Source organism: Panthera pardus, unplaced genomic scaffold (genome assembly GCF_024362965.1).
Source record: "Panthera pardus isolate Hobbes unplaced genomic scaffold, ASM2436296v1 HiC_scaffold_24, whole genome shotgun sequence".
In the NCBI taxonomy this organism is placed as follows: Eukaryota; Metazoa; Chordata; class Mammalia; order Carnivora; family Felidae; genus Panthera; species Panthera pardus.
This window is the reverse complement of record NW_026526810.1, coordinates 54,439,387-54,465,296: the sequence shown is the minus strand read 5'-3', so window position 1 is coordinate 54,465,296 and position 25,910 is coordinate 54,439,387.

Genomic DNA, 25,910 nt, shown 5'->3' with positions numbered 1-25,910 from the left:
GAAAAAGAAGGGGAGACTGGTTGGCTTACTCAGTAGAGCATGCAACTCTTGACCTTGGGGTTGTGAGTTCAAGCACCACATTGGATATAGAGATTACTTAAAATCTTTAGGGGAGCACCTGGGTGGCTCAGTCGGTTAAGCGTCCCACTTTGGTTCAGGTCATGATCTCGCAGTTTGTGAGTTTGAGCCCCGTGTTGGGCTCTGTGCTGACAGCTCGGAGCCTGGAGCCTGCTTCAGATTCTGTGTCTCCCTCTCTCTCTGCCCCTCCCCGACTTGTGTCTCTCTCTATCAAAAATAAATAAATGTAAAAAAATAAAATAAAAATAAAATAAAATCTTTAAAAAACAACAACAAAGAGGGGCGCCTGGGTGGCTCAGTCGGTTGGGTGTCTGACTTCAGCTCAGGTCACGATCGCGCGGTCCGTGAGTTCGAGCCCCGCATCGGGCTCTGGGCTGATGGCTCAGAGCCTGGAGCCTGCTTCCGATTCTATGTCTCCCTCTCTCTCTGCCCCTCCTCCGTTCATGCTCTGTCTCTCTCTGTCTCAAAAATAAATAAACGTTAAAAAAAATTTTTTTAAAAAAACCAACAACAAAGAAAAATAAATATCAAAGGTTGATAAATATATGAAAAGATTCTCAACCTCACTTAAAAGCAAGTAAATACTTTCTTTCAAATTGAGATACTATTTTTCACTTACCTAATTACCAAAGATTAAGCTTAGTACAGGTAAGGCCAAGGGGATATAGGCACCACTATACACTAAAGAAGTCTAAATAGGCAGCATCATTTATTTTTTTTGAGAGAGAGAGCACAAGCAGTGGAGGAACAGAAAGAAAGAGGGAGAGAGAGAATCTCAAGCAGACTCCACACCATCAGCATGGAGCCCAGTGCAGGGCTCAAACTCACAGAGAGATCATGACCTAAGTGGAAATCAAGAGTCAGATGCTCAACTGAGCCACCCAGGTTCCCTTTGTCAGCATCTTTTTAAAGGACTCTTATTTATTACTTTAACACGTCCGGTGTGTTTGAGGTTTGATTAAGTATCTATTATTTACTCTTTATAATTCAAAAAACGATTATACAATAGTCCCACTTTGTCCATGGTTTCACTTTGTTGTTTTTGTTACCCAAGGTCAACTGCAATCCAGAAGCCAATGATCTTCCCAACACATTCTCAGAAGGTTAATAGTAGCCTAACTACATACTTCACAATGCCTACATCATTCACCTCACTTCATCTCATTAGATAGGCATTTTGTCATCTCACATCATCACAAGAGGGTGAGGACAGTATAGTATTTAGAGAGAGACCAAATTCATATAACTTTTTTTACAGTATATTGTTATAATTGTCCTATTTTATCATTATCGTTGTTGTTAATCTCTTACTATGCTTAATTTATTTTTTTAATGCTTATTTATTTTTGAGAAAGAGGGAGAGAGACAGAGCATGAGCAGGAAAAGGGTAGAGAGAGAGGGAGACACAGAATCTGAAGCAGGCTCCAGGTTCTGAGCTGTCAGCACAGAGCCTGATGCGGGGCTCAAACTCTTGAACTGCGAGATCATGACCTTAGCTGAAGTCAGAGGTTTAACCAACAGGCGCCCCTCTAGCTTTGTATTCTTATTATTCATTCAGCAAATATTTACTGAGCTAATTGCTGTATGCCAAGCAATGTGCCAAACACTGGGTATATAGTCTAATAAGGGAACATCAGGTTAAATAATCACAGCATAACATGACGAGTACAGTATAAGAAGTTTGTATTTGGGAAGCTGAGAGGAGGCATCAGTAACTGCCAACAGACTTATCAGAAGAGTTTTCAGAGGAGGTAACTGAGCCAATTCATGACAGAAGAGGAGTGGTTTTTTGCCATGGGTTTGCCATCCAATAAACAAGTGGGAAATTAGAAGAACCACATCAATATCAAAGTCATCAGGAAGGTAGATTTAGATATGGCGACCATCTCTTCAATTACAAATGTGATGAAAGAAAGGAACCATTGAGAGTTGGAGAAGGAGGCTGGTGATGTGGAGACACCTTGGTGTAGACGCTGAAGGCTGAGCATGAACACGACACCATCATCAATATCTCTCTCATGAAATTTTGAACTTTATTTAATAACCCAGGTCACAAGATCCTCATAGAAAACATCATTACAGGAACATATCAGGCTGACATTGCTGTTCTGATTATTGCTACTGATAAAATACCAGGCTACTCTCTCAAGGAATAGGCAGACTGGTGAGCTTGGAATATCAGTCTGTATTTTTCTTTCCTTGCAATGTCCTTTTCAGATTTTCATATCAAGGTAATGTTGGCCTCACAAACTAATTTGTAAGTGTCTTTGTTCTATGAAAGAATTTGTGTGATCATTTTTAAGGCCTTATTTGTTAGAGATATATACTGAAATATTTACAGGAGATATTATATAACCTAGGATTTGTGTTAAAATGATTCAGGGGCACCTGGGTGGCTCAGTTGGTTAAGTGTCCGACTCTTGGTTTTGGCTCAGGTCATGATCTCATGGTTCGTGAATTCAAGCCCTGCATTGGACTCCGTGATGACAGTATGGAGACTGCTTGGGATTCTCTCTCTCCCTCTCTCTCTCTGCCCCTCCCCTGCTCACTCTTCTCTGTCTCTCTCTCTCTCAAAAAATAAATAAATAAATAAATAAATAAATAAATAAATAAAAAGATTCAGAAAAAAGTGAAAAGATGAAACAAGAATGATAGAATGTTCTGCAAGTATAATTATGGGTACCTGGGAGTTTATTATACCATTTTACATACTATTAAATTTTTTTCCAATGTTTTTTTATCTTTCATAATTTTTTAAGTTTGTTTATTTGTTTTGAGAGAAAGAGAGAGCACGAGCAGGGGAGGGACAGAGAGAGAGGAATAGAGAGAGAATCTGGAGCAGGCCCTGCACTGTCAGTGCAGAGCTGTATGTGGGGCTCAAACTCACAAACCATGATATCAAGAGCCGAAATCAAGAGTCAGATGCTTAACTCACTCAGGCATCTAGGCACCCCTATTTTTACATAGTTTTAAATATATTAGACATTTCTGTAAAAAATGTTTTTTTTTAAAGGGAAAAACTCTGGCTAGTATATTTCAGCACACTCTAGTTATAATATTGACCGAACTTAGAAACTCAATCTTCACTCAAACTTGGTGATAAAAACAATCTGCCCTTCCCCTGGAAAAAAAAGACACAAGGATTGTCAATTTGACTAGTTGGGTGTAGAGGCAATCCAAGACTTCAAAGCATGCTTGCTTCAGTGGAAACTCCTTACAGGTGACCTACTATGCCTTGATCCATGTCATGTTAGAGTTTGGCTCTGGCACTTATCCCCAATTCAACCAGAAATGCTACTGGAAGGGCACCTGGCTGGCGCAGTTGGTGAGGCATCAGACATTTAACCACTCAGGCGCCCCAACCCTACTCATTTTTAATGGAATTACTTGGAGGTCTTTTGCTACCAAGTTGCATTTTTGTGTCCTCTTTATGATATCTTCTTAATGTCACAAAGATTTTTCTCCTGTGTTTTCTTATAGAAGTTATATCTTAGGTTTTAAGGATTTAGGTCTGTGATCCTTTTTAAGTTACTTTTTATAATCTGTTGCAAGGCAGTGTCAAGGTTCATTTTTTTTTTTTTTTTTTTTTTTACATATGGATGTCCAATTGTTCCCACAACCACTTTCTGAAAAGATTATCCTTTCTCCATTGAATCGTCTTAGAATCTTTGTTGACAATGAATTGACCATGTATATGTGAGTCTGTATCTGGACTCAATTTTTTCCATTGATATATATATTTATACCAATACCACACAGTCTTATTTTTTTTAATGTTCATTTATTTTTTTGAGAGAGAGACAGAGTATGAGCAGGGGAGGGTCAGAGAGAGAGGGAGACACAGAATCTGAAGCAGACTCCAGGCTCCAAGCCGTCAGCGCAGAGCCCGACATGGGGCTTGAACCCACAAACAGTGAGATCATGACCTGAGCTGAAGTTGGAAGCTTAACCGACTGAGTCTTCCAGGCACCCCAATACCACACAGTCTTGATTATTACAGCTTCAGAATAAATGTTACAATTAGATAGTAAAATCGTCCAACTATGTTCTTTTTCACAGTTGTTTTGGCTATTCGAGAGCCTTTGTTTTTTCATATACATTTTAGAATCAGCTGACCAGTTTCTATCCCCAAATTTGGGAAGAATTAATAGTTTAACAATAGTGACTCTTCAACACATAAACAAGGTTTCTCCATTCATTTAAGTCTTCCTTAATTTCTGTCATCAACTGTAGTTTCAAAATACAAATCTGTTAGATTTATCCCTAAGTATTTCATGTTATTTTTTCTCTTGTAAATGGCATTTTTAACACTTTAATTTCCAGTTACTTGTTGCTATTACATAAAAATATGGGAGCACCTGGGTGGATCAGTCAGTTAAGTGTCCAACTCTTGGTTTCGGCTCTGGTCAAGATCTCATGGTTAGTGGGTCCAAGCCCTGTGTCTGGCATGCACTCTCAGCGTAGAGCCTGTTTGGGATTCTCTATTCTCCTGCTCCCTTTCTCTCTGCCCCTACCGCTCTCTCTGTGTCTTAAAATAAATAAACATAAATAAAAGAAATGTGATTAGTATATATTAATCTGTGTCCTACAACACTGTTATTCTCACAGTTCTAGTAGCTTTTTTATAGATTCTCTAGAATTTTCTGTGTAGGTGATCATGTTGTCTTTGGGGTTCTTTTTAATTTAATTTTTTAGCTTTTTATTTTTTTATTTTTTTAAATTTTTTATCTTTTTAAAAATTTTAATGTTTATTTTTCAGAGAGAGAGAGAGAGAGAGAGAGAGAGACAGAGTATAAGTGGGGGAGGGGCAGAGAGAGAGGGAGACACAGAATCTGAAGCAGGCTCCAGGCTCTGGGCACAGAGCTCAATGCTGGGCTCAAACCCACAAACTGTGACATCATGACCTGAGCCAAAGTTGGACACCTAACCATCTGAGCCACCCAGGTGCCCTAATTTTTTAGCTTTTTTAAAAGCAATCTTTTGCCCAATGTGGGACTTCAACTCCCAACCCCAAGATCAAGAGTTGCATGCTCTACCAGTCAGATGCCCCAATCTTGTCTTTTGATGAAGACATGTCACAGAGACTTAAGAATAACTAAAGGGGGATTCCACTGGCCGAATCTGGGACAATTCGAGCATCAAAATAAATACTGATAGTAAAGAATTATTATTTATAAGACTGTATAAGCTGATATGAATAGATAAAGATAAATGAATGAATTAGTGAATGAATGGTGGAGAAGGGAGAGCTCTTCTTTTGGTTAAATGTAAATTAATAAATGAGGAAGGAATGATAAGATTAGAAAATCATCATTGGAAAATCATCATAATAATTGATTCAGACAAGTATCACCACTGTATGTGGCAAAAACTAGCAGGTGAAAGTTTGAAGAGTAAGAGGATATTTATACGGTCTCAAAGTATGTCCCTACAAAATACTACAAAAAAGTAACTTCAGAGTGGAGGAATCTGGCAAACATCACCTTAAGCAAGTGAACAAAAGCAAGGGAAAATAACATCACTGGTAATGATATTAATTGACAGCATGAGCCTTCTGCTATGATGCACGGAAAAGAACTCAGCATCACTTCTGTGGAACTACAGCTAAACTAACATAACCTAAATCTAATATCAGAGAAAGTAAAATTGAGAGACATTAGCTCAAAAAAATAACTGGGTTTACAGGAAGGTGGAGTAGACAAACTTCCCTATTCCTCCTACTCATTACAACTAAAACCCCTAAACACTGTATAAAAACAAACATAAGAATCTGAATGGTAGAGAGAAGATTAACCAGCAAGGAACCCCAGGACCCCAGGAACAACATGGTAGCAGATCCCTGGGATTTCTTTTTGTCTCATGTATCAGATTTGGATCTGAAGTCCCTGGTAACCTTGAAAATAATGGGTACAAACCAAAAAGCCCCAACAAAAGCCCCAATCTTTTAGCCAAAGAAGCAGAAAAAGGGCCACCTAGCAAGACAAAACATTTTTACACAATACCACTTTACTCCAGCCAAATAACACAGGAAAAAACACAAAACAAAAAACAAAACTATGGCCCAGCACCCACATCCACACCAGCAAAGGCTGACTGGGGAGCCTGTCTAGACTTTCACTCTTACAGCCTATAACAAGGTGCCCTAACACCCCTTTGAGATAGCAGAAAAGAAAGCCAAGTAGGGAGCTAGGGCTTTCATCCCATCTAGGGGTAGCAAGGACTCCTACCCCATGGCATCAGTGGAGACCACGTGGAGATATGGAACTCAAACCTCCCATCAGCATAACAGGGAGTCCCCACATTCAGATATCAATGGAAACCAAGTGAAGAACCTGGATTTCTATCTCCCCCTGACAGTAATAAGATGACACTGCCCCCTTCTCCTATTGGAGTGGTGTCAAAGGAAGCCATAAGACCCAGAATCATATTCAAAGACATAATATGAAAATGTCCAGGTCTCAAGTGAGAGTCACCAAGAGTCAAGAACTCAAACTGAATGAAAAAAAGACAATCGACAGAGCCAACACTAAAATGACAGAGATGACACATTACCTGTTCAGGAAAAATAATTCAAATGACAGTGAATTTCTTTCTTTTTTTTTTTTTTTTTTGTAATTTTATTTATTTATTTTAAGTAAACTCTACACCCAACATGGGGCTCAAACTCACAACCCTGAGATTAAGAGTCACATGTCTACTCACTGAGCCACACAAGCACCCCTAAATATCAGTGAATTTCTTATCAGAAACCATGAAGGCCAGAAGAAAGTGGCACAATATTTTTCTAATGATGAAAGAAGTGGCAACTCAGAATTCCATACTCAGTGAAAATATCTTCCAGAGTTGAAGAGGAAATCAAGATATTGTCAGATGAAGAAAAACTAGGTGACTATGTAGTCATCAGGCCTCTGCTAAAAGAATGGCTAAAGGAGTTCTCTAAACAGAAAATAAATTATAGAAGAAGGAACCTTGGAACATCAGGAAAGAAAAAAGAACATGCTAAGTAAAAATACAGGTAAATAACATTAGGCTTTATTTCTCCTTTTGATTTTGTTTGATTTAGTGTTTGTGGTATGTTTGTCATGTACATTCCTCATGATTATGTTTGACAGTTGAAGCAAAAATTATATTACTACTATGGGCTGAAAGTTGTGTCCCTACAAATTCATATGTTGAAAACCTAAGGCACATGGTAATGGTATTAGGAGGTGGGGGGTTGGGGAGGTGATTGGGTCGTGAAGTCATAGCTCCTATGAATGGAATTAGTGCCTTTTTAAAAAAAGACCCCACAGGGGTGCCTGGGCAGCTCAGTCAGTGGAGCCTCTGACTCTTAGGCTCAGGTCATGATCTCAGGGTTGGTGAGTCTGAGCCCCATGTTGGGCTCTCTGCTGACAGCAAGAAGCCTGCTTGGGATCCTCTCTCTTTCCCTGTCTCTCTGCCCATTCCCCACTCTTTCTCTCCCTAACTCTCTCAAAATAAATAAGTAAACTTAATAAAAAAAGACCCCACAGAGCTCCCTAGCCATGTGAGCTCTTCCACCATGTGAGATAGACTGAGAAGTCAGTAATCTGCACCCAAGAAGAGGATCTTCATGAGAACTTGACAAAGCTGGCACCCTGATCTTGGACTTCCATTCTCCAGAACTATGAGAAATAAATTTCTGTTGTTCAGAAGCCACCCACTCTGTGGTATTTTGTATTAGCAGTCCAAATGGACTAAGACAATCACTGCCTGATGTTCCAAATATATAGAGAGGAAATATTTGAGACAGCAGAATGCTGGAAGTCCTAGAATTACTCTAAGGCAAGTAAGGGAAATAAAAGGCATTCCAGGGACGTCTGGGTGGCTCAGTCGGTTAAATGTCCGACTTTGGCTCAGGTCATGATCTCAGGGTTCGCAGATATCAAGCTCTGCATCCGGCTCTCTGCTGTCATCGCAGAGCCCACTTCAGATCCTCTGTCTCCCTCTCTGCCCCTCCCCCACCCTCCCTCCCTCTCTCTCACTCTTTCTCTCTCTCTCTCAAAAATAAACATTAAAAAAAAAAAAAGCATTTCAATTGGAAAGGAAGAAAGAAAACTGTCCTATATTCAGATGACAAGATTACATGATTTTCTGCATAAAAAAAAAAAAAATCTACCAAACAAAATCTAAGAAACAATATGGGAGGTCAGCAAGATCTTAAGATATAAGATAACCATATAAAAATAAACTGCATTTTTATATACTAGCAATGGCCATGTAGACACTGAAATTAAAATACAATACCATTTGTGGGTGCCTGGGTGGCTCAGTCAGTTAAGCTTCCGACTTCAGCTCAGGTCATGATCTCACAGTTTGTGGGTCCAAGCCCCACACTGGGCTCTGTGCTGACAGCTCAGAGCCTGGAACCTGCTTCGAATTCTGTGTCTCCCTCTCTCTCTACCCCTCCCCTGCTCACTCTCTCTCTCTCTCTCTCTCTCTCAAAAATAAACATTAAAAAAAAATTTAATACAATACCATTTAAATCACTCAAGAAAAAAATACTTAGGTATAAACCTAGAATTATGCCCTATGAAGCACAAAATGTTTTAATTTTGATGAAGTCCAATTCATATATATTTTTTCTTTTGTGGTTTGTGCTTTTGATGTGATATCTAGGCAACCGTTGCTTACTCCAAGGTAACAAAGAACAGCTGAATTACAAAAGCAAATCAATATAAGAAAGTAACCTTTTGAATCAACTAGAGTAACTGGATGCCCGTAGACAGAAGAATGAACCTTGACCTAAGTCTCACATTACATAATGAAATAACTCAAAGTGGATCATGGACTTGAATGTAAATAAATGGTAAAACTACAAAACTCTCAGGGAAAACTATAGCAGAAAATCTTTGGGATATAGGACTGGGCAAAGAATTTTCAGACTTGAAACCAAAAGGATTATCCATAAAAATAAACTGATGAGGAGTGCCTGGGTGGCCCAGTTGGTTAGGCATCTGACTCTGGCTCAGGTCATGATATCATGGTTCGTGGGTTTGAGCCCCACATCAGATTCCAGGATGACATCGTGGAGCCTGCTTTGAATTCTCTGTCTCCCTCTCTCTCTGCCCCTCCCTGCTTGCTCTATCTCTCTAAAAAAATAAATAAACATGAAAAAAAATAAACTGATGAAATAAACTGTGAAAGACCTGTTGAGAGGATAAAAAGATACTACAGACTGGAAGAATGTATTTGCAAACCACATATCTGACAAAGGACAAGTATATATATATAGTGTCTGCAGTTCTACTGAAGACACTAATGAAAATTCAGTCGAGGTTCTTACTCTTGCCACCTTTGTTCAAATCTGCATGATCTGGTCTGGAAATAAGGCCTCAGTTAAGCGCCACCAGTGTTTGCCTCAGTGCACAAAGGGATAGGTTACATCAGGTTGGACTACGTGATATTCCTTGAATGACTCATCCAAGACATCTATTGACAAAACAAACAGAAAAACAATGCCAGCTCTTCGTACTTTAAACAACAGAGACAACAATAAGAACAACAAACTAAACAGTAAATAGGAAACAATCTTTTTTTGTTATTTATCTAAGTAATCTCTACACCCAACATAGGGCTTGAACTCACGACTCCAAGATCAAGAGTAGCATGCTCTTCCAACTAAGCCAGCCAGGCGCCCCTAAGTAGGAAACAATATAAATAGCAAGCAATACAAAAGCAAAGAATCCGTGGACAAAAGAGACATTTGCACAAGGAAGATATACAGATGTCAAACAACACATGAAAAGATATTCAGCATCGTTAGCCATTAGGGAAGTGCAAAATAAAATCATAATGAGATACCACCTCACCCAACTCACACTGCTAAAATAAAAAATACAATACCAAGCAATACTGAAGATTTGAAGAAAATGGATTACTCATACATTGCTGCTGGGAATGCAAAATGGTATAACAACTTTGGAAAATAATATGACAGTTTCTTTAAAAACTAAACATGTAACTATCATAAGACCCCACAGTTGCACTCCTGGGCATTTCTCCCAGAGAAATAAAGATTTATAATCACAGGAAAACTGTATACAAATGTTTATAGTGGCTTTATGCATAACAGTAAAAAATTAACACAACCCAGATGCCTTTCAACAGATCCATACCATGAAATACTACTGAGCAAAAAGGAACTATGGATGCATGCAACAACCTAGATGAATCTCCAGAGAACGATGTTGAGTGAAAAAAACCTAATCCAAAAGGTTACATAATGTATGGTTCTATTTATATAATTTCTTGAAATGACAAAATTATAGAAATAGAGAACAGATTACTGCTTTCCAGGGCTAAGGAAAAGATAGGGGTGGGAATGAAATTAAGGTGGCTATAAAAGGGCAACATGAAGGATCCTTCTGGTGATGGAAATGTTCCTTATCTTGACTGTATCAATGTCGATATCCTCGTTTTGATATTATGCTATAGTTTTGCAAGATATTACCAGTGGGACAAACTGGGTAAAGAGTAAGATTTCTCTGTATTATTCCTTACAACCGCATGCAACTCTATAATTATCTCACATTAAAAGCTTAATTAAGAAGTAACTTGCCTAGGGGGTGCATGGGTGGCTCAATAAATTAAGTGTCTGACTTTGGCTCAGGTCATGATGTCAGAGTTTGTGAGTTCGAGCCTCACATCAGGCTCTGTACTGATAGCACAAGCCCTGCTTGGGATTATGTCTCTCTCTCTCTCTCTCTCTCTCTCTCTCTCTCTGCCCCTCCCCCACTCACGCGGTGCACACACACGCTGGCGCGCTGTCTCTGTCTCTCTCCCCCTCAAAATAAATAAATAAACTTAAAAAAATAATAACTTGCCTAGGGACACCTGGCTGGCTCTGTTGATAGAGTATGTGACTCTTCATCTTGGAGTCATGAGTTCAAACCCCCGTTGGGCACTGAGCCTACTTAAAAATAAATAAATAAATAAATAAATAAATAAATAAAAAGGGGTGCCTGGCTGGCTATGTCAGTAAAGCATGAAACTCTTGATCTCAGAGTTGTGAGTTTGAGCCCTATGTTGGATATAGAGAATACTTAAAAATAAAATATTTTTAAAAATAAAAATATAAACAAACAAATAAATAACTTGCCCATATTCTTAAAGAAAGTCATGTTATGGAATATAAACAGGGGTTCCTGGCTGGCTCAGTCAGAAGAGCATGAAGCTCTTGATCTCAGGCTCATGGGTTTGAGCCCCACGTTAGGTACAGAGGACACTAAAAAAAAATAAGTACATAAACATTTTTTTAAAATTTTTTAACATTTTTGAGAGAGACAAAGACAGAACTTGAGTGTGGGAGGGGCAGAGAGAGAGAGGGAGACACAGAATCCGAAGCAGGCTCCAGGCTCTGAGCTGTCAGCACAGAGCCTGACGTGGGGCTCGAACCCATGGACCGTGAGATCCTGACCTGAGCCAAAGTCGGACACCCAACTGACCAAGACACCCAGGCACCCCAGTAAGTACATAAACTTGAAAAAAAAATAATAGGGGCGCCTGGGTGGCTCAGTTGGTTGAGCATCCAACTTCGGGTCAGGTCATGATCTCGCAGTTTGTGGGTTCCAGCCCCGCGTCCGGCTCTGTGCTGACAGCTCAGAGCCTGGAGCCTGTTTCGGATTTTGTCTCCCTCTCTCTCTGCCCCTCCCTGACTCACACTCTGTCTGTCTACCTCTCTCTCAAAAATAAACATTAGAAAAACATTTTTTTAATAATAATAAAATTGTACTCGATCTACAAGGCTGTTATGGATTAAGTGAATGAATATGTTCTTAAAAAAAGAAATATAAAGTTTCAGTTGTTAAATGTTCTGTTAGTATGAGAGAATTTCTTGTTTGTTTTAGGTAATAGACACTGAAGTATTAAGGAGGAAAGGGGCATCAAGAATACCACTTGACATAATTTAGAAAAAAATCAGGGAGGGGAAAAGAGATAAAGCAAATGTAGGTAAATGTTAACATTTGGAGAACCTGTGTGAAGACTATCCAGAATTCTCTGTGCTATTCTTTTAACTTTTCTATAATCTGAAATTATGTCAAAAACCATTCAAATCAAAAAACATAAACTATGGTATAACCATACAATGAAATGCTATTCTTCAACAAAAAAGAACTGCATGGAACAACATGGTTAAATCTCATAAACATTATACTGAATGAAAGAAGACTTACTCAAAAGAGTACATGTTGTACAATATGTTTATATGAAGTTCTAGGATAGGCAAAATTAATCTATGATGGAAAAAATCAGAACAGAGATTTCCTCTGGAAGTTGGGGTAATGTTTCTTAGAAAGGACATGAGAGAACTTTCTAGATTGTTCAAGATCTTCAGAACCTTCATAGAAGTTTGATATTACACACTTATGAACATTTGTCATAACTCATTGAATGGTACATTTATGATTATACATTTCATGGTGTGTAAATTTTATCTAAAAAAAAACCCATAAATACCAAATGCTACTTAATATTATGTATGCTCAAGTGTTTGGGCAAAGTGTTCTATTGTCTCTAACTTACTCTGAAAAACGTCAAACAATAAGATGGCAATTGTAGAATCTAGATGGTGGATGTAGTGTTCACTGTAAAATAGTTTGTGTGTATGTTTGACATGTTTATAATAAGATACCAGGGAAAAAGTCACAGGAATCAAATGGCATATGTTCCAGGTTTCTGAAAAAATTCTAGGATTCAACTGCATACAAATATTGAAAATATTTAACTTTGGGGGTGCCTGGGTGGCTCAGTTGGTTAAGCATCCGACTTCAGCTCAGGTCATGATCTTGCGGTCCGTGAGTTCGAGCCCCGCGTCGGGCTCTGTGCTGACAGCTCAGAGCCTAGAGCCTGTTTCAGATTCTGTGTCTCCCTCTCTCTCTGCCCCTCCCCCGTTCATGCTCTGTCTCTCCCTGTCTCAAAAATAAATAAACATAAAAAAAATTTAAAAAAAAAAGAAAATATTTAACTTTGTCACTGAGCCAATATTTTGATGAATTGCTACATATTCCTAATCCTGAGAAGGGCTCCAGAAGTGACCTTGCCAACCCTGACCAGTAAATTTCATTTTCCCTACTTAGCATTGATTTCTCAAGTTCTTTTCCAATTCTCACTCCTCCATGAAACTGTTCCTGATTCCTTCTTTTCTCTTATTGACTCTAGTCAAATTGGATCAAATCACATTCTGATGAACTGTTTCCTGCTTATTCCAGCCCCTGCCCCAGACATTTGTAGGCACTCAGAATCTGCTACCTGCAGATTCTGCACCATCAGCCCCAAACTAATGAGGACCTTGCCTGGCACAATTCCTGTTCCTTTTCCTCTAGTAAGGATATAGTCTGTTGTCCTTGACCTGGTGTGAATAGTCTTGGATGTCTGCAGGAACACTGAATTGAGTCTTCCTGTTTACCCCTCCAATGTGCATGACCAGTCTAGACAAAGACTCTGGCCTGGGTCCCTGGTTCTCACTCCAGTTTCCTTCCAGGGTTGCATCCTGCCCCAGGAACCTATTTTTCAGTCAACATTCTGACCCCTTACAAAGTTTCTAACTATCCCTTTATGCAGCATTACTTACACTGACTCATATGATTCTTTCTCTTCTACTTGTCGGCCAGTATCTGCTAATGAGAAATCCTGTAACCATGTCCTGAAACCTTTGCTTTGGGACCTTCAGAAACTGACTGCAAAATGATTTTATTTGGACTCAATGATGGGACTTCATCCTAGCCCACCATGCTTCATCCTGCTCTCCCCTATTCTAAGGCCTTTCTAGAAGGTCCCAGCATGTGAATCTGAGAGCCATGTCATTACAACAATTATTTCCACACATCTTATTTTTCCAATTGTAAGAGCCATAAACGTAGGGGTGCCTGGCTGTCTCACTTGGAAGAGGATGCGACTCTTGATCTCAAAGTTGTGAGTTCAAGCCCCAAGTTGGGTACAAAGATTAATAATTAATTAAAAATTTAAGCTTTAGGGGTGCCTGGGTGGCTCAGTCGGTTAAGCGTCCGACTTCAGCTCAGGTCACGATCTCGCGGTCCGTGAGTTCGAGCCCCGCGTCGGGCTCTGGGCTGATGGCTCAGAGCCTGGAGCCTGCTTCCGATTCTGTGTCTCCCTCTCTCTCTGCCCCTCCCCCATTCATGCTCTGTCTCTCTCTGTCTCAAAAATAAATAAACGTTAAAAAATTGTTTTTTTAGTTTAAGCTTTAAACATAAAAGCCATGTCTAATTTATCTCTCACAATACTGAGGATACTGCTTGCATAGAGTAAATAAATAATAGACTGGTCAAATATAGAATAAATGAGAGGGTTCCATGAATATTTTCATAAATTGCTGGGGGAAAAAAGTTCTCATTGCCGGTCACACTGGACAACTTGGTATGTCCAAATATACCCTGCGCTTGCAGGATTTGCACCTACCTTTTAACTATATATATTTTCAGGATTCACCCTAAATTTACTGAACACTGGTATCTGAGAACAAAGTCACAAGTCTATTTGTTGTAGTGGGTTGAAACTTCACACAATGCTAGTTTTGTGGAGCAAATTGCTACAGGGGGCTCACTTTAGCTTTTCAAGGGCAGATTCCTTGAGCCCCGCTCCAGAGACTGATTCAGAAGGGCTTGAGAGGACCCCCAGAATCTGGATTATAAATCAGCACACAGTGGTTGTGATGCTGGCAGGTCTGAGACAGACTCTGAAAAACACTGACTTGAGAAATCATCTTTTCACCCATAGAAATTCCTGTCGTTCCCTCCAGACGCAACAATAGATAAATTGTGGTATACATTAAAAATGAAATACCGTACAGCAGTGAAAACTAATGAGACATGGCCACGGACAACATATAACAACAGAATAATATTGCACGAAAAGAGGCCAATACAAAAGAACATATACTTTATGATTCTATGCATATAAAGTTCAAAACCAGGCAAAGCTACGTGCTTAGTAGGGAATTCATAGTCGGACAGTGAACCTGTAAAGAAAAGCAAGAACGTGTTTGCCATAAAGGTCAGGATAATGGTTACCTCTGGAGGTGGGTATGTCGAGGGCCTTGTGATAGAAAAGGAATACAAGGTAAGATTCTATGGTACTGAAAATGTTCTAGTTCTCGAACTGGGTGTTCATTTTAGGTTTTTCTTTAAATGGTGAGTTTTCATTATGTAAACTTCTATGTATATTTCACAACAAAAAAGTTTTTAAAAATTCCCTGTCATTGCTCATTTGTTCCTCTAAGTCTTCTTTGAAATTTTCCAGTTACCCCTCTCACCTGGAAATCACTATAAGTTAATTTCGTAATTGAGATTTCACAAGATGCTAGATCAAAATGCTTTACTGATAGCCTAATCTAGAATATCTAACACTTCTCTTCTCTTATTCCTGGAATTCATAATCCAAAAACCCCCCAGAAAACCACTCACATCAATCTGGCAAGGTCCACTATTTATAATTCCTCACTGTTGATTAGTCAGAATTCCTTCATCCTTTAGAGGCTACATATTTTTCTTTTAAAATATTTATTCCACTATTTTATGTAGTGTTTGAGATCATAGTTGCATGATGGTAATTCCCAGAAACACATTTTGAAATTCATGTATTTCTTCCTCATTCTTCCATGATTCATCTTATTCATTCAGCACCTGTAGTATAGAGATGAATGAAAATTAAAATGATATATTGTTAAGATTTTAGAAAAATTACAACTTTTATTTTTTTAACTTTTTTACTGTGTATTCATTTTTGAGAGACAGAGAGAGACAGAGTGTGAATGGGGGAGAGGCAGAGAGAGAGGGAGACACACAATGTGAAGCAGGCTCCAAGCTCTGAGCTGACAGCACAGAGCCCAACACGGGTTCATGGAACCCATGAACTGTAAGATCATGACCTTAGTCAAAGTAGGATGTTTAACGAACTGAGCCACCCAGGCACCCCCGAAAATTACAACTTTATACTTAACTGATGTCACATGATAAGAAGCGCTACTAATGGACGATGCTTTGATTTCCCCGTTGTTCTTTAAATATGAACAGTGAGTCATAGGACATTACTAGTGTGTACCTTCCATCATGATTGGGCCCTTTTTTCTTCTTACTGATGGGAGATTTTCAATGTACATTCAGCTTTTCAGTCATCTACCTGACTTTCACTTCGTAATTCCTCTCTGGTTATCAAGTTATCAAGTTTCTTCTAATCTCATTTACAGGATATCACCCCAAGACCACTTCCTTTCCAACAGTTAGAACTCATTAATAAACCATTTTCTAAAATATCATCATTTCAAGCTTTCCTCATTTAATTCCAACTGCATCTCTGAAAATAAGGTGTCTTTATATCCTCAGTCATGACATGGGTGGCAGGGCACAGATAATACAACATATATCCATACTATACAATTTCCTGTCTCTGGGAGAAATCACACATGCTTGTGGCAAGCACTACAGGTACCCTCTTATGACATATCTCGAAAATTATGTGGTATAACCCTATATCAGTGAGGATTAACTGGTAAACAGAAAACACCCTAAGTATTTGAAACAGAGGAAATTTAACACAGGAAATTAATTACACAGCTGATGGAGGAGAGGGGAAGTTAACAGTGGATTAAGAGGCGGTCCAGAGATTATCAACAGCAAGAATGCTCTACTACACCTAGGTTGGAGGAACAAAGAGCTACCACTTGGAAAAACGAAAGGATTTATTCCCCAATGTACCATGGGAGGATAAACAGATGAAAAATTCAGTGAAGTGAATTTCAACTCAAAATAAGGAAAAACATTTAAATAAACAGAACCGTCTAAAAAGGGGAACAGTTTGCCTTGAAAAGTGGCAAACTTGGGGGTGCCTGGGTGGCTCAATTCGTTAAGCGTCCAACTTCGGCTCAGGTCATGATCTCACAGTTTGTGAGTTTGAGCACCGTGTTGGACTCTGTGCTGACAGCTCAGAGCCTGGAGGCTGCTTCAGATTCTGTGTCTCCCTGTCTCTCTGCCCCTACCCTGCTCACACTTTGTCTCTCTCTCAAAAATAAAGTAAAAACAGAAAAAAAGGCTTTAAAAAGAAAAATGGCAAACTTGGAATCCATAATTATGTAAATATTTGAACAATTATAAATGGAATATCTGCTCTACGAGTTCTATATGATGTCATTAAAAGCCACAAAAAAGTGTTGATAGACTCTAGGTGGTAGGTCTATGGGTATTTACCGTAAAATCTTTTGACTCATCTGTATGTTTGAAATTGTCTATAATAAGATGTTAGAAGGGGTGCCTAGGTGGCTCAGTTAGGTACGTGTCTTACTCCTGGTTTCAGCTTAGGTCATGATCTCACCGTTCATGAGTTTGAGCCCCACATTGGGCTCTGCACTATGAGCAGAGCCTGCCTGGGATTCTCTCTCTCCCTGTCTCTCTACCCCTCCTCTGCTCTCTTTCACACTCACATTCTCTCTCTCAAAAACAAATAAACAGGGGCGCCTGGGTGGCTCAGTCGGTTAAGCGTCCGACTTCGGCTCAGGTCATGATCTCACGGCCCGTGAGTTCGAGCCCCGCGTCGGGTTCTGTGCTGACCGCTCAGAGCCTGGAGCCTGTTTCCGATTCTGTGTCTCCCTCTCTCTGACCCTCCCCCATTCATGCTCTGTCTCTCTCTGTCTCAAAAATAAATAAATGTTAAAAAAATTAAAAAAAAAAACAAACAAATAAACAAACTTTAAAAAAGTAAGATGTTAGAAAAACATCACTGAATTCATCGAGACATCTAGGCCCACAAAGTGGAATCATCTGTTCACAAATATATTTGTTATCCATTATTGGATTACAAATTACCCCAAAACTTAGCAGCTTAAAACAGCAAACATTTATTATTTTACAATTTCTGAGGATCAGGAAACCAAGATCCATTTGGCTGAGTAGCTATGGCTCAGAGTTTCTCCTGAGGTTTTAGTCAAACTGTTGACCGGGGCTGCAGTTATCTCAAGGCCTGACTGGGGAGGATGTACTTCCAAGGTTACCCATGTGGTTGGTGGCAAGACACAGTCCCCCATAGGTTATTGGCCGGAGTTCTAAGTTTTTTTTCCCAGGTTGACCTCTCTAAAGGGCTGCCTGAGGGTTCTACTGACATGACAACTGACTTAACCTCAGAGCGAGTGATTTGAGAGAGAGTGCACCCGTGAAGGAAGCCACAATATTAGAATTTTCAGTGAAAACAGAAGCATATACCAAGATTCTGGGAAGGTGGCAGCAGTGGTTGTGGTGGCACAGTTTTTAAATTCCCACAGAAAAAACAGAATAATTAAATATCAAAATCTCAAACCCTTGAGCAATTTTTACAACAAAACTTGGTGATAAAGTATCTGTAAACTGTACAAGCAGGTGAGGACAAACCACCAAGAGCTATTGGGATCCATGTAAAAAAAAAAAAAAAAAGGAACAATGGGACATCTGACAGACCTAAAAAGAAACCCCTAAAATAGCCAATATTATTCATTAGAAAGTAAGGGCCTTGGGGCACCTGAGTGACTAGGTCAGTTAAGCATCCATCTCTTGATTTCAGCTCAGGTCATGATCTCATGGTTGTGGGATCGAGCCAGTGTTGAAATCTGCTCTGGATGTGGAGCCTGCTTAAGATTCTCTTTTTCCCTTTCCTTCTCTCTCTCTCTCCCTCTCTCTCTCTCTCAAAAAGGAAAAAAAGTAAGGGGCAATTTGAGAAAAATGGCTGAAACCAGGAGGGTTTTGCCCAATCCAATAGCAAATGAGTGTAAGGGTCCCACAATATGAAGGTCTACATTGGCTGGAACAGCCTAGACCCTATACTCCAGAAAATAAGCAACCATGGCTCCCTTCCAGGACAGCATCCTACACTGAGTAGAAACTGCTAGAGTCAACAGGGAAAACAGGAGTCAAGATAAAAGTGGGGCAGGAAAATAGAGCCAGGAAATCTCAGAAAGCAAATCAAAATAGTTTTAACATTACACAAAAACAAGAAAACAGGGAGCTCTGTGAAGTTAAAAAAAAAAAATGAATCAAGCATCCTACCAAAATTTTAAGAAAATTACTTTTACATAAATATAGGCAAAAAAAAAGCATGCCACTCAAATCCCATACAAGTTTATCATAAGGAAAAAAGAGAATGAAAAGCAGAATAATCTCTGAATGAAATCATGTCAATGAGACATACTCAAAAACAGATCAACACTCAAAAGTGCTATTGCATAACAAGCTAAAAGGCATTGAAAGTATTATCCAAGATAATAAAGAACATAAGAATTAGAAATATTCAGAAATGAGGTGACAGAACCCGAGAATTAAAAATACAATTTAATAAATCATTTTAAAAATAAAGACTAAAGTAGAAGTAACACATAAGCAGATAAACACAAGTGATGTATTAAGAAAAAGAGGGTGAAAAGGAGGAACAGTCTTTCAATAAAAAAGAAATGAAGAAAATATAAGGATTTGAGAGAAAATGACAAATACCGAAGACAGGCAAAGAATATCCAACACATGGAAAATAGAAGCCTTTTTTGAAGTTTATTTATTTTTGAGAGAGTGTGCATGCACATGCACACACAGTGGAGGGGCAAAGAGAGAGGAAGAGAGGGAATCCTAAGCAGTCTCTGTGCTGACAGCACAGATGTGGGGCTTCATCCATCCCACAACCATGAGATCAGGACCTGAGTGGAAACCAAGAGTCAGATGCTTAACTGACTGAGCCATCTAGGTGCCCCGAGAAAATAGAAGCCTTTAAAGAATAAAAACAAAGCAAGGGAAGAGAATAATACTAAAAATATAATTCACGAAAGCACTCCTGAAATTTAAAAAACAAATAAGCTAAAACCGCATATATAAAAAGCATGCTGTGGGCTCCACCCTGGGCTTGAAGCCTACTTAAAAAAAAAAAAAAAAAACTAAAAAAAAAAAAAACAAAGCATGCTGTAGGGGAGCCTGACTGGCTCAGTCAGTGGAGCATGCAACTCTTGATCTCAGGGTCATGAGTTCAAGCCCCACATTGGGAGAGGAGATTACGTTAAAATAAAAAAATAAAATCTTAAAAAAAATAGCACGCTGTGTATCTCAAAATGGTCATCCAGGATAACCAATATCAACATATAATCAAGTAAAATTATTTAGCTTTAAATAAAGAGAAAAAAATTCCTTTAGGCATCCAGGCAAGAAGACCTCATGACATAAAATTAGAAATAGCATTAGATTAGTATACCTAGATTTTAATAGCAACATGGTGTGCCAGAAGAAAATGGAATAACATAATTAAGATACTAGGAGAAAGAAAATAAGAATCAAGGACTTTATATCCAGGAAAACTGAGCTGTAAATATAAAGGGCAGATAAATTGATTACATCATGTATGAACTCAGGGAAGTTTGCTTCCATGAGCCCCTGTTAGTGAATCTACTAGAGGAGCTTCAGACAATCAAAATGACTAGAGAGTCATGGACACAAGAGCTGGTAGTAAACATTAATTATATGGTTTCTTAGAGAACTAAGACTAAAGGAAAGTGAAAGAGTTAGATTATAGTATGTAACAGCTAAATGATTGGAAAATGTAGATATAATGCCACTATCAGAAAGAATAGGGAGATAGGGAGAATACATGCAGAAAAATGTTCTTTGATTTTAGTAATCACAATTTGGTGGTGGTAGTGGTGCTAGTATTACTATTATGAAACCTCTGCCTGTGTAAAGTTGATAAAGCAAATGAGTAGTTATAGGATAGTCTAATTCTAACAACCCTCATGCCCTTAGGAACCCGAATTCTTTATGTGGAAAAGACACAGATGTAATATAATTATCAGGATGGCCCTTCCTTTTGGAGAGAAGCTAGGGACTGTGATTGAGTTGCCGCATGTTGGGCATCTTCTGAGATGTCTAACAAAGTTCTCTTGCATGACGTGGGTTGTTGCTACAAGAATGTTCACCTTATTTTACTATGCTATAAAAATGCGTATCTCCTAGGGCATCTGGCTGGCTCAGTCGGAAGAGCCTGTGACTCTTGATCCAGGGGTTATAAATTCGAGCCCCGCAATGGGTGTAGAAGTTCCTTAAAAATTAAATCTTTTAGGGGCGCCTGGGTGGCTCAGTCGGTTAAGCGTCCGACTTCGCTCAGGTCATGATCTCGCGGTCCTGTGAGTTCGAGCCCCGCGTCGGGCCCTGTGCTGACAGCTCGGAGCCTGGAGCCCGTTTCAGATTCTGTGTCTCCCTCTCTCTGCCCCTCCCCTGTTCATGCTCTGTCTCTCTCTGTCTCAAAAATCAATAAACGTTAAAAAAAAAAAAATTAAATCTTTTATAAAATGTGTATCTTCTAAAAGCAATTATACATCTAAAATATTAGTGAAAGAAATGTTTAAAATAATTTGAGGCTAACGGTGTACTTTGAAAAACACTCTGGAAGTTCCTTAAAAACTTAAACATATACTTAGCATACGATCTAGCAACTCCACTCCTTAGGTATACATACCTATCAGAAATGAAAACTGTCCACATGAAAACTTACATACAAATGTTCATAGTAGCATTATTCATAATAGCCAAAATGTAAAAACAACCCATATGTCCATCAACTGATGATTGGATAAATAAAACATGGTACAGGACACCTGATTGATTCAGTCAGTACATCATGCACTTCTTGATCTTGGGGTGGTAAGTTCAAGCCCCACGTTGGGCCTAGAGCTTACTTTATAAATAAATGAATAAATAAATAAATAAATAAATAAATAAATAGTACATCTATATGATACAAACATATATGACCCTTAGAAATATTATGCTAAATGAAAGAAGCCAGTCACAAAATACCACAATGTGTGTGATTACATTTATTTGAAATATTCAGACTGGTGATTGCTTACATCTGAGGAGAGGTACAAGAGAGAAATAAAGTGTGACAGTCCATCCTCCAATTTAAACCAGGATGTTCTAAAATCTACTTTCCTGATCATTTAGTTTCTTGTTCATAATTCCTCAGTGGTTTTCTATGTGATAAAACCTATTTTCTATGGCATAAAACCCATTTTCTATGGGATAAAATGGTTTTCTACAGGATAAAACCTAAATTCAACAACATATATCCTCAATTCCCCCTTTCTTTGGCAGTGCACTTAAGATTTCTTTTGGGAACTGGGGTGCCTGGGTGGCTCAGTTGGTTAAGCTTCCGACCTCGGCTCAGGTCATGATCTCACTCTGAATTCCAATCTCTGCGTTGGGCTCTGTGCTGATAGCTCAGAGCCTGGAGCCTGCTTCTGATTCAGTGTCTCCCTCTCTCTGCCCCCCCACCCCCGCCACTTGCACTCTGTCTGTCTCTCTCGCTCAAAAATAAATAAATATTAAAAGAAAAATTTTTTAAAGATTTCTTTTGAGAATTACCTTTTCCCCAGTGTTGGCAATGTTGATTGGGACAATAAATCTAGGTAACGTAAATGGGTGGGTGTATGATATAGTCAATTATATTCTCTCTCAGGATTTTGAATCCTGAGTCAAATTATGCAGGGAAGGGGAAAAAATGTATTGGCACTCATTCACTCAGACAGTTGAGTGGTTCCTGCTGCCCAGAGTTCCGCAGCTGCTCTTGATCTTATTTCCAACCCTGTTTTGCCCGCTTTCCCGTCAATTCTGTGAGCCACGGATCTTTCCAATAAATTCTCTTTTTGTTCACATTAGCCAAGTCCAGTTTTTTGCTTAAGAGCAAAAAAACTTAACAGATACACAGACCCTGTTTCCCAGCCTTACCTGTCACCATCATACCCTATGTGTTTTCCTCTCTGCAATAGTGAATTCCTTTTAGTTCTCTTATCCAAAATGCATATTTCCCCTAACTCTTAAGAAGCCTGTTGTCACACATCTCAGTTCCAGGGCAAGTGCTATCTCCTCTCCAAGGCTCTTCTGTCTCCCCTACTCCCATCCCCACCACCAATGCACTGGTACACCTTGAACATAACGATTATTTCCATCATAATATTTGTACATGTCTCCCACTAGACTTTGTTCTTTGAGACTAGGGACTGTGTCTTTTCTCTTTTTTTATGATTATTTAGTTTTGAGAGAGAGAGAAAGAGAGAGACAGAGCACGAGTGGAGCAGAGAGAGAGAGAGGAAGACACAGAATCCAAAGCAGGTTCCAGGCTCTGGGCTGTCAGCACAGAGCCTGATGCGTGGCCCGAACTCACCAATTGCAAGCTCATGACTTGAGCCAAAGTCCGACGCTTAACTGACTGAGCCACACAAGTGCCCCATGTGTCTTTTTATCTCTGTTAAAAGAGATAAAGCCAGTTCAGTGGCTGGCTCCAAAAATGTACTCAAAAATGTTCGCTAATGAATGCAGAAATAAAGCCTTCTATGTTGAACATTGAAGTAAGTGAGCCTCACAGCCACAGTGCAGTGTTCAATATTTTAGAGGCAAGTATGAATATGAGCTACTCACACATGTAATCTTTTCATTTATATTTTACTTCTTTTATGTACCTATGTCTTCTCATAAAGAAGGGCTGAGGAAGAGTTTTCTTGACTCTATCCAAAGTTTGCTATTTCAATGGCTTCTTAAAAAGCAAACTATGGATGGCATCTCAACAAGTTACACAATAATGAAGAGAGCCTTTTCCCTGATCTCCCTCATTCCTGGAACTTGCAGTTTTGGCTCTTCCTGAGGAATGTTTTCATTAGAATTTGTTTCCATTACAAAGCTTTTATTTAGAACATTCAGGGTTTAGCCATCAGGTGGCTTTCAAGCTATAAACAATTCGCACTCTGGGGAATTCGAGAACTCCAGAATGTGGAAGTCTCTCATACAAATCAGAGAGGCTACTGATGCAATGTAGAGATGAGGAGCATCTGTGTAAGTTATTGGCCCTTCTGGTTTACATCACAAGTGCATTTCATGAACTGATCCTATCTACCAGTTTACTCTCTAGTTCATTGAGGAAAAAGGGGGTGGGAAATGAAAATATTAAAAGTGCATGCCTCTGGGGAAAAGTGCTGAGGCTGGTCAAGGATGAGGCAGGGGGATATTCATTTTCATTATAAGCCCTTCTGTACTATTTATTTTATAACTGTGTGCATATATTACTATTTCTTTTTAAATTTTGTTTGAATTTTATCTGATTTCATTAGTGTTAGAAATAGGCCCATCGACCTAATCAAAGGAAGGAGGCCGAGACTCTGAGCACAGTGAAGTGAGGCTTTAATCAATGTTCTTGCAAGAGCTGGTGTCAGATGGATAGGTACACTTGGGGCAGTTACAGCAGACAATTTATCTTCGAGCAAGCAAATCTCCTAGCATGAGAAACTGAGAGCGGAAGAAGAACTAGGAAGTGAAGTGTCTAAGGGTTTGGGACTCAATCAATAACGTCGATTAATTGATCAGTATGTCCGTACATATTTCCTAACAGGTTGTAAACCTATTGTTAACTAGACAGCACTGCTTTTATTTGGTATTTCTGAAAATGAATCATCGCCCTTATTTCTCACAATTAGCAACATATATTTGCTTCTGTTCATTGGCATCACTTAACAGACTATTGTAATCCTAACAATTATCTCCCCTATACCCACTAGAACCGTGGCTTCCAAATGTTTTAAAATAAATTATTGAGGCACAGTTTATATACAATAATATCTATGCATGTACAGCTCAGTGAGTTTCAATAAATGTATACACTGGTATAACCACCATCACAATAAAGATATAGAACACCCATTCACCTGAAAAAAATTCCCTATGCCTCTTTGTAGTCAATCCTCAACTCCTACCTCTACTCCCAGGCAATCACTGATCGGTTTTGTGTTACCATAGATTAGTTTTGTTTTTACCAGAGTTTCATTCAGTTGAATGACACAGTATGCACTCTTGCATCTGGCTTCTTTTGCTCAGCAAAAATATTTGAAAGTTGTTCAGGTTGTGTACATTGTAGCTTGTCCCTTTTTATTGCTAAGTACTAGTCCACTATAAGGATATACCACTATTTTTTTTTTTTAATCCAAGTGCCTATTGTTGGAATTTTGGATTCCAGTTTAGGGCTATTAAGAATAAGGCTATCAGGGTGTCTGGGTGACTCAGTCAGTTAAGCATCTGACTCTTGATTTCAGCTCAGATGATGATCTCACGGTTCCCGGGATCAAGCCCTGCATCCAGCTCTGTGCTGATGGTGTGGAACCTGCTTGGGATTCTCTCTCTCTCTCTCTCTCTCTCTCTCTCTCTCTCTCTCTCTCAAAAATGAATAAACATTAAAAAAATTTTTTTAAGTAAACCTTAAAAAAATAAGGCTATCATGAGCATTTGTGTCTGAGTCTTTGTGTAGGTATATGCTGTCACTACTCTTGGAATAAATCTCTAGAAGCAGGTAATAACTTTATAAGAAATTGACAGCCATTGTCTAAAGTGGTTACAAGCATTTTATAGTTCTGGTTGTTCCATATCCTACAATACTTGATGTTGTCAGCCTTTCTTAGAACTGAAAAAAAATCAACTTTATTGATGCATAAATACCCAGGAGTTGAATTTCTAGATTGAATGGTAAATGAATATTAAACTTTGAAGAAATAGCCAGAACTTTTTTGAAAATGTTTGCACCATTTGACATTCCCATCAGCAATGTATGAGAGCTCTGGCTGCTTCACATCCTCACCTATATTTGGTAGTGTTAGGTTTTTTTGTGGGTTTTTTTTGTTTTTAATTTTAGCCACTGCAGAGGGTGTGTGATGGTATCTTGTGAGCTTAATTTGTATCCTCTGATAATTAATACTGAATGAATAATATGGTACTGGGGTGCCTGGGTGGCTCAGTCAGTTAAGCTTCCGACTTCAGCTCAGGTCA